The sequence below is a fragment of the Anabrus simplex genome, chromosome 1 (genome assembly GCF_040414725.1).
Source record: "Anabrus simplex isolate iqAnaSimp1 chromosome 1, ASM4041472v1, whole genome shotgun sequence".
Classification (NCBI taxonomy): Eukaryota; Metazoa; Arthropoda; class Insecta; order Orthoptera; family Tettigoniidae; genus Anabrus; species Anabrus simplex.
In genome coordinates, this window is record NC_090265.1 from 1,481,372,437 (window position 1) to 1,481,385,495 (window position 13,059).

A 13,059-nucleotide genomic window follows, 5' to 3' on the forward strand; every position below is an offset into this window, starting at 1 on the left:
AAAAACATATTTCTCGCCCTTGGGTCCGACATTTTGCGAAGTAAGTCTTTCGCAATTCTTTGCACCATAATTTTCCCAGATGTTCACTATTTGATTATTTTTTGCCTATACATTTATAACAAACGGAGGCAAATCTAACTACACTTCACACGTGTTGTTACCAAGCTGGAGTTCAGAGCTGCACTATCATACCGAGCCAGTGGCTGCGCAGTTCGAGTCACGTAGCTGTCAGCTTGTATTCAGAAGATAGTGGGCTCGAACCCCTCTATCGGTAGCCCTGAAGATGGTTTTACGTGGTTTCTCATTTTCACACCAGGAAAATGCTGCGGCTGTATCTTAATTAAGGCCACTGTCGCTTCCTTCCAACTCCTACCCGTTTTCTCTCCCATCGTTGCCAAAAGACCTACGTGAGTCGATGCGACCTAAAGCAAATTAAAAAAAAAGAACGCTATTATTTCACCCTATGATATCTTACTCTCGTCAGCCACTTGTTGTTAGAAAGAACTTTGTCGTCGCAGTGTTGTCTAAAAATTACTTCGTTCTTAAATTGTTGATGTTTTTTAACGCTCGCCTGCCCAATTACGGTTCCGAAACTATTCTATGTTCAGAGAAAAAGGAATAATACGTCCTCACTTAATACAATATGATGGATAAGCACTGAAATGATATTGGCTTCTGCCATGCTGTTGCTTAGATTCCGGCAAAATTACTTGTTAACATCATAACAGGCCACTTTATTATTCAAGAACATTTTAGTTGAGTACGGCCACAGGCTACAATAAATAGTAAGAACAAGCACATAATGGAATTGTGACTTCATAGCCTAAGTAGTACAACCATTAACATTATTGTTGATTTTTAAAATGTGCAATAAACTCTGAAATAAATACGGATTTTATGTGGAGTAGCTTATATGTAATAATGTTATTAGATACACTTGTCCAGAAATATGTGAAATCTCAATCAGTCTTTAAGAAGAGTGGGCTGCACTGAAGAACTTCCACCAGGTAATTACAAAAACGAGTATATTAATAGAAATGATTTGTGAGCTCTTTGTATCAAAGAAAAAATCTTATCCTGAAATTATTATTCTTATCCGAACCTCTTCAAGCCGTATATATATACACAATATTTCAACCTGAATTGATGAATATTTCATACAGATAGGCACAAATGTATTTTTATCTGTTTCATTGGAAGGAGTGCGTCAGTTTTTAATGCAAAGTTATTATCCTGCTGGAAAGTAGCCGTCACCTAACTATGGACAGTCGTCGTAAGGATCTCTTTATGAACAACGATGTTCTGAGGCGTCCTTTTGGGACCACACTATTTGTAATGTTATGCATCACGAAACGCTTATCCACAAATTTACACTAATCCCACCAGCTTTGGCGCTAATGGGGAATGGCCTCCGGAGAGGTCTGAAATAGATCTTTCGAGTTGACGCCCATTGGTGACTGTGCGCTTGTGAGGATGGAGCGTGGAGCCCTACAGAGGTGTGAAAATTATTAGACTCAAAGGAGAAGACACAAATTAAATTACCTTAGTTTTTTTCCCTCTCATTTGTCTTTCTAATTTGTTCCATGGAACTCCCTATTCTTCAGTCAAGTATTCAGCCTATTTACTAAACTTCGTTAAATACTGCATTATTGGTATTTTGTAAATATTACGACCGAGCTCGATAGCTGCAGTCGCTTAAGTGCGGCCGGTATTCAGTATTCGGGTGATAGTAGGTTCGAACCCCACTGTCAGCGCCCTGAGAATGGTTTTCCGTGGTTTCCTGTTTTCACATCAGGCAAATGCTGGGGCTGTACCTTAAGGCCACGGCCGCTTCCTTCCCACTCATAGCCCTTTCCTGTCCTATTGTCGCCATAATACCTATCTGTGTCGGTGCGACGTAAAGCAAGTAGCAAAAAAGAAGTAAATATTACGTTATGCCTTTTCTGGCAGGACCTAGTGTTTACAGTGCACTGTATTCTGGTATAGGCTAGAGCAATTTTGTTACTTTCATAGATGTGTCTCTGTCTTATCTTGGCTTTGACAATCTTAGGTATGAGCGATGCTAGTAATGCCAATCCTTATGCAGCCAGTCCCTGCTATGAATGGTGTGAAAATGTTGTTCATAGGGTCGGTTGGTGTATGCATTTCAGTGGGCTTGGCAGACTGATATGTAATAGCAACTCTGGCTCGGTGAGGAAAGCAACGGGAAACTACCTCACTCCTCATTTCCCTAGTACGCCTCTTCAGTGATGTCTAGGCCATCTATGACAGCTGATGGCAGAGCTGTTGATAATCCCACCAGCGGAATCGCTGACGGACTGAACAGAACACTGACGGTAGTGCGTCGTTGAGACACTACTACAAGCCCCCTATGCAGGACAACGCAGTGACGGTGCACCATAAAGCTAATGTGCATACGCTTTCCGAATGAAAAAGTAGTTGGTAGCACATAAAAGACCCAGTAGCACAACCACGAGAGTTATGTAAATGACACGTATATCATGCATTGTAATTAAAAATAATTAACAATTCGAAATTTTCATCTCGTTTTATGTATTCAGTTAAGTCTTCATTTGCACGATTTCTAGCAATTGTCAAAATGTTACTGAACAACGGTGAATGTCGCAAAAGATATGATATGGACGATTCACATAGTATATCCACACTCCTTAAAACAATCGTCAAATCTATATAAATTTTATTCAGTTACTCGCTTCATTACCAGAAACTTAAATACTCCTGTCACACTGAAAGTTAGAAATTTCATTTTGTTTCGTATTGAACTGGGATTACAGTAAAATGAAAATGTTAAAGGTCCACCTTTTCAATACCGTGAATGTTTATTGATGTGAATATATATCACGTAACGTTTAGAGAAGGTTGGTACTAGTATCGACGCTCATTGCGCCTCATCATCAGCCAACAAATCAATTGAGCAAAATGCAACTTATCGAATAGCAATATATAACACATGATAGCACCTACAAGACAAATGTTACACTGTGACTAGTTGAAATATAAAACACATGACAGCAAATACAAAGATTAATGTCGAAAGCTAAATTGTCAAAAGTTAAAACAAAGAAAGCACAACAGAGAAGGTAACAATAGTTAGGGTATGATACACGAGAAAGTAGTACAGATTGAGGTTTGTAGAACATGAGGTGTATCTATATACAACATCTAAAGGCACCTACTAAGGCATTTTTTAAATGTAACATTAAAATGATGAGGGTATGGTGCGTATAACCATCTAAAACATATGACAGCACATATAAAGTCACTGTTAGATTATAACTAGTTGAAATGATGTGTCTGACCATCTTGTGCAAACATCTACTTCAAAACAGCATGTGAAACATTCCCATAAATGCAACACTTTTTGAGCTATAATCACTTTCTGAATTTCATGAAAAGCGCCACATTGATGTTTCGCCGGAGAACCACGGCTCCTATTTGAATGATGCTTCACGTTAAAGACACATGCAACACGAGACTGCCTTTTATCGTTGTTTGCTTCGGTGTCCTATTCCTTACACCGTACCGTGCTCGTTATCTCCATTGTTAAATTAATTCCACAGAATTATGCACAGCCTGCTATTCATATATTTTCATGGTACGTGCCGTCCCTCCATTTTGTTCGCGGTGATTATTGTTTCAAGTGCAAGTACAACTGAGGAAAGATCTCCTTTCCCCCATTCCCTCGAAATAATAGAATCCATTACGTACACTACAAACCTCATATATTGAACGTTCTGTTCTTTATTCTGATAAAAATTTAAATCTAAATTTTCTGAATTTACGGGCGTATATGTGTCCACATAAAAAAGAGAAAGAGAGACACGCTTTTGGAATTTTAGCAATGAGTACAAGTTTCCATCTGCCAGAAGTTAGTAGCTGAATATGATCATTCAAAAAGATTAAAAGTACTCCATCGAAGTAAATCATTTACTTCCATTAAATGTAGATAACTTTTTAACATTATTAATATTATTATTACTATTTATTTTACAATTCTCTTTATGCCGCACGACACAGATAGGTCTTATGGCGATGATGGGATAGGAAAGTGCTAGAAGTGGGGAGGAAGTAACCGTATTTTCAGGGCTGCCGAGAGTGGGGTTCGAACCCACTCTCTCCCGAATGCAAGCTGATAACTGCATGACACAATCCGCACAGCCGCTTGCTTGGTATTATTATTATTATTATTATTATTATTATTATTATTATTATTATTATTATTATTATTATTATTATTATTATTATTGCGTAACAGACGAGAAGATTGAATATATTTCTCTGAGACGGAACTGAATTCCCCAATCGGACTTGATCTACAACATTCTTATGAAGATTAAAAAGGTATGTTCGATATTGGTAGCCTTATATTCAGCATTCTTAGTGCGAAGTATGAACTTACTTAGGTCTACCTCACCGCTATGGATAATTTAGAAAAGAATATTCAGAATGTCGTGTTTGAATAATAATAATAATGATAATGGCCAACCCTTTATTGTAGTAGTAGTGAGCTTGACTCTAACCCGGAGGCCCTGTGTTTAATTCCCGACCAGTTCAGAGATCTAAATTCTCACTGGGGACTGAAACAGGTCTCACGCAGCCTTCTGAGGACAACCGAGGAGCTGTTGTGTACGAGAGGCACCGGATCCGTTTGTGAACGCCAATCAATATGGCTGAGGACGTCATTACGCTAACCACGTGCACTCTGATGTTAACAAGCTACATTTTAATTATTTTTGTAATAGTTACTTTCTTTAATATGTTCAGTATTTTTCTATTTTAAAGAAAACTAACTGCATGTATTAGTAATGATTGCAGTAAATGACTCTCTTCGCAGTTGCTGGTCATCCGTGACTGGGAGAGAAGAGTATTATATTCATTCATTTACTCGTTCATTCATACCATTGGACAGACCTCGGAACGATCCCAACACCTTGGGCTCAGAAACCGGATCCCTACCATCTGAGCCACTTAACCAAGTCTTCACAGTTTTGAAGGCGGGAGGTCACTTGTGACTTCAACATGAGTATCTTTGAAGGAACTTGGTCGTAAACGGGGTTGATAATATCACATTAAAAGCTCAATCAAAAGTAACTCTAAAGTAAACGTCTACAAAGGCAATAGGGAGAGAGAGCATCAGATTCGCGTCTGCCGGAAATATTAGTCTCATGATTACCTGAGTAACGGCTATGGTTATTTACGAACATAAAGCTGTGTCGGACCATAAAATATCTCATTAGGGAAGGTAATTGTTATGCGTATCTTACCCACATTTATTGCTTCGGAAATGGTTATTAGGTGAGATTAACCTTTAACTAAACTTCATTTTCCTTGACAATTAAGTGTTTGTGGGAGAGAAGTCTAATAAAACTACAGTTCATTGGTTAGTAATTTAAAGAAGAAGGGTGTTGTGTTTACAGGCAGGATGACACTGTAAATGAGTTTCTAGACAATATAGTAGGTAGGAGAAACGAAAATTCTATATCCTTGTTGGTGAGAATTACAGTCGTTGGTCCTGAAGAGAATGACAACTATAACAATTCATAACATGTTATTGATTTTATCTTCCATTAACTACATTTGAGGGTTTACGGAGGTGCTGAGGTGTGGATTATCTGGCAGGAGCAATTTTACGTGATGGTTAATCTACAGACACGAATCTGGCGTATTTCATCACCTTCAAATAACACCGAATTGAGCCGGATGGCTGTAGAAAATCAGAACAGATGTACAGGACCATAATTTGCAAAGAGATATTTTAAAGGCATTAAAATTTCTAGCTCTGTAACTACCACTCCATTTCTGAGGAGAAATATGATCCTGTCAGACGGTTTAAGATATTAGAGACTAATCAGGAGAGGCGGGCAGAGTAGCTCAGTTGGTAGAGCTCTGGCGTTCTGAGCTCATCTAGGAGGGTTCGATTCCCACTCAGTCCGGCGGTATTTGAAGGTGTTCAAATACGCCTGCCTCGTGTCGGTACATATACCGCCACGTGAAAAGATCTGACGCGGGACAAAATTTCGGGACTCCGGCGTCTCTGAAAACCTGAAAGTAGTTACTGGTCCGTAAAACAAATGAATATATTATTAGTAATCAGAAGAGAGAAGCTTATTGGTGGGATTCTCCCACAAGCAATTAAAAAGAAAGTGGCATAATTTTATTTTTACAGGAAGGATGGTCATGTATCCTGAGGACCAAGATTCGAATTTTGGTGAGCATGGTGTGACACTTTTACGGGAATAATCATGTGATGTTGGGGTTTTTACATGTTCAACGCTATCCCAAGTCCAAAATGAGCTAGAAAGACACCAGCAGTAAAATAGATAACCTGACGATCTTTCTATTACTTATGATCGATAGTTAGACATTTAGAATATATGAGTGTCGAGACATAGACGTTGGTCATAACAAGGAGTGTCCGATGGTAAATCAAATTTAATTAATTAATATATTAATAGGTAAATTGACGATCTTTCAATTAATTAAGAAATACCTGAAAATTCGTAATCCATAAAATTTCTTGAGCATAGAAATTGTCTGTTCAAAACTGATTTCGAACAGTGGACGGCTCTTCCTCCCTGAAGTACGTCTTCGTAACAACGTGCTATCCTTCTGCTAGGATGTAGATAAACTTGCAATAATTCTTAAATTTTATTCTTAACTTTTGGAAGGAGACGAGGGAGGTGCAGTCCTTGACAAAATTAAACATTTTCAGTATTGTGAAGCATTAAAGCCCAGTCTTAAAATCTCAATGTTCCTCAGGAATATATCATACCATGGGTTTAGATTTAGGGATGATCTATATCGATTGACCGTGTTTGTACTATAGAGAAAATAAACGTGATCAACCCATAAATTTTTCCACATTCATTATAACTAACAAAAAATAAATTCTCGGCTGCACTCATGTATTTAAAGGGGACACTTGCAAGATGTTAAATGCAGTGATAATTATCATAAATTAATAACGAGCACAAAAGGGTCATTGCTCCTTATCAGGCATACTCTGCATCAGGCAGTTAAATTACTGTTGTGGTAAGCGGTTAGCTTCCAAACAATAGCAGATGAGGGTGGACGCCGGGAAGCTACCACGTTCAGCATATCGCATACATGTGCGATTGCACTGAAGAATGGCAACTGTACCGACCAGTCTTTTCCGATGGTGTCGTATCCTTGACGACGCCAACGCGCCATTTTGTACAAACGATGTGCTCCAACGTTGCCATTGATGCTTTCACGGCACGAGCTTATAAACATGTTATAGGCTTTTGGGTTTATGCCGTGTCGAGAAAATAAGATGAAATTCTTTACGTTTCGTCTCCCTGCGAATTTCACCTTATTTTCTTGAAATGGCATAAGCTCAAAGCTTATACCATGTCGATATGCTCCAACGTCAAATCCAAAGTAGGTCTAACAACGGTATCTAGAATCTCTTGACATTATTACGGCCTGTCAGCGTCATGAATGGGAATTAGGAATGTCTGCTGCCCAAATCACGACATTTTTGCCAGCAAATGGATGACATTTTGAACGCCGCTGCGTCTACTAAGCTTCCTGGGCAGGGAGGAAAATTACCCAGAGTCTTCATCGTACAGTCCGGTATGAAATACGGAACATTGTAGTACCCAGAATATATGACTGTATATTTTTGTTTCGTGCACAGCGGACGACCTCTACGATGCCTATAATTCAATATGCCCGTCTCTGTTCAATTATTCCTCATCTCAAGACTCGACGCCTGGTGTAACATTTAGCCGGTTGATAACAGCCTGGCCTGTGCAAGCTGTTGAAGGTAGTAAAGTAAGTAGGCCCTATCTGCCTTCTATAGAATTCTCACATACATCTACGTGGTATTTCCAAGCACGACAGAACAGTAAAGGAGAGGGCATATAAATCTCTGGTAAGACCCCAACTAGAGTATGGTTCCAGTGTATGGGACCCTCACCAGGATTACTTGATTCAAGAACTGGAAGAAATACAAAGAAAAGCAGCTCGATTTGTTCTGGGTGATTTCCCACAAAAGAGTAGCGTTACAAAAATGTTGCAAAGTTTGGGCTGGGAAGACTTGGGAGAAAAGAGACGAGCTGCTCGATTAAGTGGTATGTTCTGAGCTGTCAGTGGAGATATGGCGTGGGAGGACATCAGTAGACGAATATATTTGAGTGATGTCTTTAAAAAAAGATCACAATATGAAAATAAAGCCGGAATTCAAGAGGACAAATTGGGGCAAATGTTCGTTTTCAGGTAGGGGAGTTAGGGATTGGAATAACTTACCAAGGGTGATGGGCAATAAATTTTCAATTTCTTTGCGATCATTTAAGAAAAGGCTTAGAAAAGATATAGGGAATCTGCCACCTGGGCGACTGCCCTAAATGCAGATCAGTAGTGAATGATTGATTGAAAGACTGATCCGACTGCGGGTTAACAAATTCTGTAATTGTAGGAAAGGGTATGTAAAGAGACTGGGATACTAATATGAAAAAAATAAGCTACAAAATCTGTCTGCTGCATGAGGTCTGATAGAATTGTTAACTAGGAGGCATTATTTCACGTCCTTATTCACGTTTACAGAATTCTATACATCCATTTAGAGTCGTCTGTAGCGTAGTAGAGTTAATTCGCTTAACTAATAACAGTGCGGTGTCCATTTGAAGTGATACAGTTCAGTAGAACTCCAACAATTGTCCGGAGTAATTAGGGGTTGGCATGATCCGTATATACAGAAATACAGATAATTAAGTCAGAACTGAACATCAGTCTAGCAATATGCCACGTAATGTGAAATTTCAGTGGGCTGCTACATGTATTAAAGAATAAAGGTTTCAGATATCAGAACACAAAAATAATTAGAAACATGATATACAATGAAACATTTAAAGGAAAAGTACTCTACTTACATACGTACACTCAAAAACAGATTTCATTGAAACAGTGGCTGTCGCATCCAGCTCTGCTCAGGTACTTTTCTGAATGTTTATTATTAGGATTTGTATTACCTGTTCGAAGTGAATATTGGTAGACTTCTGTATTGTGAGCCAACGGCCGTAGTCGTGTTTAAACACCGGATCCCGTGAGATCTCCGAAGTTAAGCAACATTGGGTGTGGTCATGATTTGTATGGGTTACCACGCGCTGTTGGTGGGCGGGCAAGGGAATGGAGCAGCGGAAAGGAACTGGCCACCCTACCGCACGTAAACTACGGCTCAGGCACACCTCTGCAGAGGTACGAGCCTGCCTGCGGGCAGAATACACCCTCTTATCTGTATTGTGAAATCGATTGATATTATACGCTTTGTAGATTTAGAGTTTTTCTTAAATGCTTAATTTAAAGTTTTATTTTGAGACCCTTTAGATTCGCGTTAAAGGTTGTTCCAGTGGCAGCTGAGATTGTCTGAGAAGGAGCTGACTCTTCCAAATAAACAATGAAAACGTTTTGACCCTGTTTATTTACACCTTGCGCTATAGATATGATGTACACGATTCCTATTGACACTGGGACTAAAACCAATCAGCCTAGCGACACCGGAAACAGAGGATTAAACACTTATATCGGTCATTTTGGGCATTTTCTTTTTCAATTCTCAATCCCCATGCCGATGAAGGCTGAACGTGGACTTAAACGGCTAAAGCTGGGATCAGGATGGCCATGGTACCTGTAGAATATCCTGACCAGCAGCTAACTGAGAAACAGGTGGAATCTGTGGAGGAGGCTATCACTAATCTGATAGAAGAGCTTCCGGAGCAGGGGCCCATTAAGCCTCAGTTCCTGGACTGCTATCTGTCGAGAGGTGCGGCCGTCATTATCGCAGAGAATGACGAGACTGTAGCATGGCTTTCTAGCCTTGTTACAGGTATACAACCGTGGGAAGGAGCCAGGCTCACAATTGTGGGCATGGATAAACTCCTTTCCTATAAGAGAGTCATGGTCTGGATACCAGGACAACCAAAGGACAATAACATCCTTTTGGGAAGAATGGCACGCCAGAACCATGGCTTAAATCCCAACAGCTGGAGGGTTTACGGCAGCAAGAAGGAGAAGAGAGGTGTCCGACTTGTGGTCAGCATGGACTCCAGAGATGTGGAGAAAGTGGTGGAGAAGATGATCTTCTGCGGGGTGCATGTTGCTACCTTCACCTTGGTGGAGGGCAAGAGCGACAAGCAGAGGACCAACCCCACCACAGACAACACTGAGACCAGCAGGAGCGAAGAGCGGGAGCCCGGACAGGAACCAGGGCCAGCCAAGCCTCAAGACGCATCGCGGGAGACGGAGCTGCATGTTCCGGAGACCGCATAAGGTAAAGTATTGCATGAAAGTAAGGAATGATTACTTTCATACAGGCAAACATACAACATTGTATAGCGGCCTCTAGGGTACTTATTAGAAGTATCCTGAAAGGCAGGTTTTCGGTCGCCCTGATACAAGAACCCTGGCTTAGACAGGGGCATATCATGGGACTAACATGTGCAGGCTTCACTCTATTCACTGGAGTAGCAGAGGAAAAGCCTAGAGCATGTATACTAGTTAAGGATCATAACGCTTGGGCTATACCAGGCTTCATTACTAGAGACCTTGTAGCAGTTCTAGTGAGATATGAAGAGGGCGGACAGCCAAGAGACCTGGTTGTCTGTTCTGCATATTTCCCAGGAGACTCTGAATCTCCACCCCCGCCGGAGGAGTTCAAGAGACTGGTGATATACTGTAGGAAACAAGGACTAAACCTCATAGTAGGATGTGACGCCAATGCTCATCACAGCATTTGGGGAAGTAAAGACACAAACCAAAGGGGAGCCCATTTCATATAATTTCTATGTACAACTGATCTTGAGATCATGAACATAGGTGATACCCCTACCTTCATCAGTAACAGGAGTGAGGGGATCATAGATCTTACCCTGGGTTCCATGGGAATCATACAGGAATTTAAAGACTGGAAAGTTTCTTTGGAGCCTTCCTTGTCAGACCATAGACACGTTGTGTTTTATATAGAGGGCTCCTTCGAGATCCCACCTTATAGAAACCCTAGACGAACCAATTGGACATCTTTCAGGGAGGACGTGAGGCGGGGACTGGAAGGAGGGCCCTCAAATATAATTAAGAACAATGAGGAGCTGGAGCTCAGTATGAGCTTTCTCACACAGACACTGGTTACCTCTTATGAATTAAACTGCCCAGTCGTTAAGGCAAAAAGAGTAACAGGAAGCTTCAAGTGAAACAGTTATCTTGAACACCTGAGGAGAAACACACGAAGGCTCTGGAATAAATACAGGGAACTTCAGGATCTAGAAAGCCTAGATCTTATAAAGAATCACAAAGAAGGTACAAGTCAGAAGTCAAAAAGGTTTCTAGGAAATCTTCGAGACAGTTTAGTGACTCCATTGAAAGTCAACATGAAGCGGCAAGGCTTCATAAAATTCTAACCTTGGGTGGAAGGGCAAGGCTGGGCTCAATGGAGTCACCTTCGGGTGGATACAAATCCACAGAGAGGGAGACCCTGAACTTACTGCATGATGCCCACTTTCCATGTTCAGTAGTCACGAATAGTGAAGTAGAATAGAGCGGATCCTTCAGACCCGATAGAAGTGGCTGGAAGGAAGCCGCAGAGATTGTTATCCCAAGAAGGGTGAAGTGGGCATTAGAATCTTTTGCCCCCTACAAAAGCCCAGGAATGGATGGGATTTTCCCGGCGCTTCTTCAGGAAGCGGGTGGGGTCCTCATACCATACCTGGTCAGAATTTTTAGAGCCTGTCTCACTATGGGGTACGTGTACTCCTTGTGGCGTCAGGCGAAGGTAGTGTATATACCCAAACCCGGAAGGTCTTCATATACTAGACCAAAGGATTATAGATCCATCGGTCTAACGTCTTTTCTTCTTAAGACCTTGGAAAGACTGGTGGATAGACATGTCAGGGATAAAGTATTAAGAGACTGTCCCCTGCATCCTCATCAACATGCATATCAATCAGGGAAGTCGGTTGATACGGCACTACACCAGCTAGTTTCTAGGCTGGAGAGTGCCTTGGATCAGCAAAAACTTGCTATGGCTGTATTCCTAGATATAGAAGGGGCCTTTAAATACACATCTTTGGGCTCCATAGACCTTAGTCTAGAGAGAAGAGGAGTGATCAGGATGCTCATAAAATGGATTATGGCCTCACTGCAGGGCCGTCAAGTACTGTTTACCCTCAACGCAGTAATCTTGAGAGCTAATATAGACAGGGGGTGTCCACAGGGAGGAGTATTATCACCAACATTATGGTGTCTGGTAGTGGATGAACTACTTACCAGGTTAAATGTTGGAGGAATTTACGCCCAAAGCTATGCAGATGACATTAGGTTGATGGCGGTGGGAAATTTCCCCAGCACGGTTTCAGAGCTCGTACAGAGCTTCCTACGTAGGGTGGAAAGATGGTGCCACGACACGGAGCTCGTGGTATTTACCAGGAGGAGGAGGCTAGACAGACTGTCAGAGCCATTCCTATTTGGGAAAAAATTAGTTAAGACAACCTCAGTTAAATACCTAGGGGTAATCCTTGAGGCAAGACTGAGTTGGAAGAAACATATAGACCATAAGGTGGATGAGGCTCGCAAGATTATGTGGGCCTGTCGGAGGGCCGTCGGAAAGACTTGGGGCCTAGGACCTAAGGTGGTCCAGTGGCTCTATATTTCTATTGTACGGCCCACGATCACCTACGCATCTTTAGTCTGGTGGCCAGGTTCGGAGAGTAAAACTGTGACCACTAAGTTAAACAGTGTCCAAAGACCTGCGTGTCTAAGAATAACAGGGGCACTTGATACTACACCATTATGTGCAATGGAGGCCATCCTAGGTCTTCCCTCCTTACATTTATATGTTAAGGAAATAGCGGGAATAAGTGCCTACCGCCTTTGGTCACTTGGGTGATGGTCCTTCAAGAATCCGAATAGAGGTCATGCCTCTATTCTTACAAGACTTCACCAGACCTGCCCTACGACAATGATGATCGGTGACCTGATGAAGCCTAGTTTTAATTTGAATTATAAGTTCACAGTGGTGATACCCGC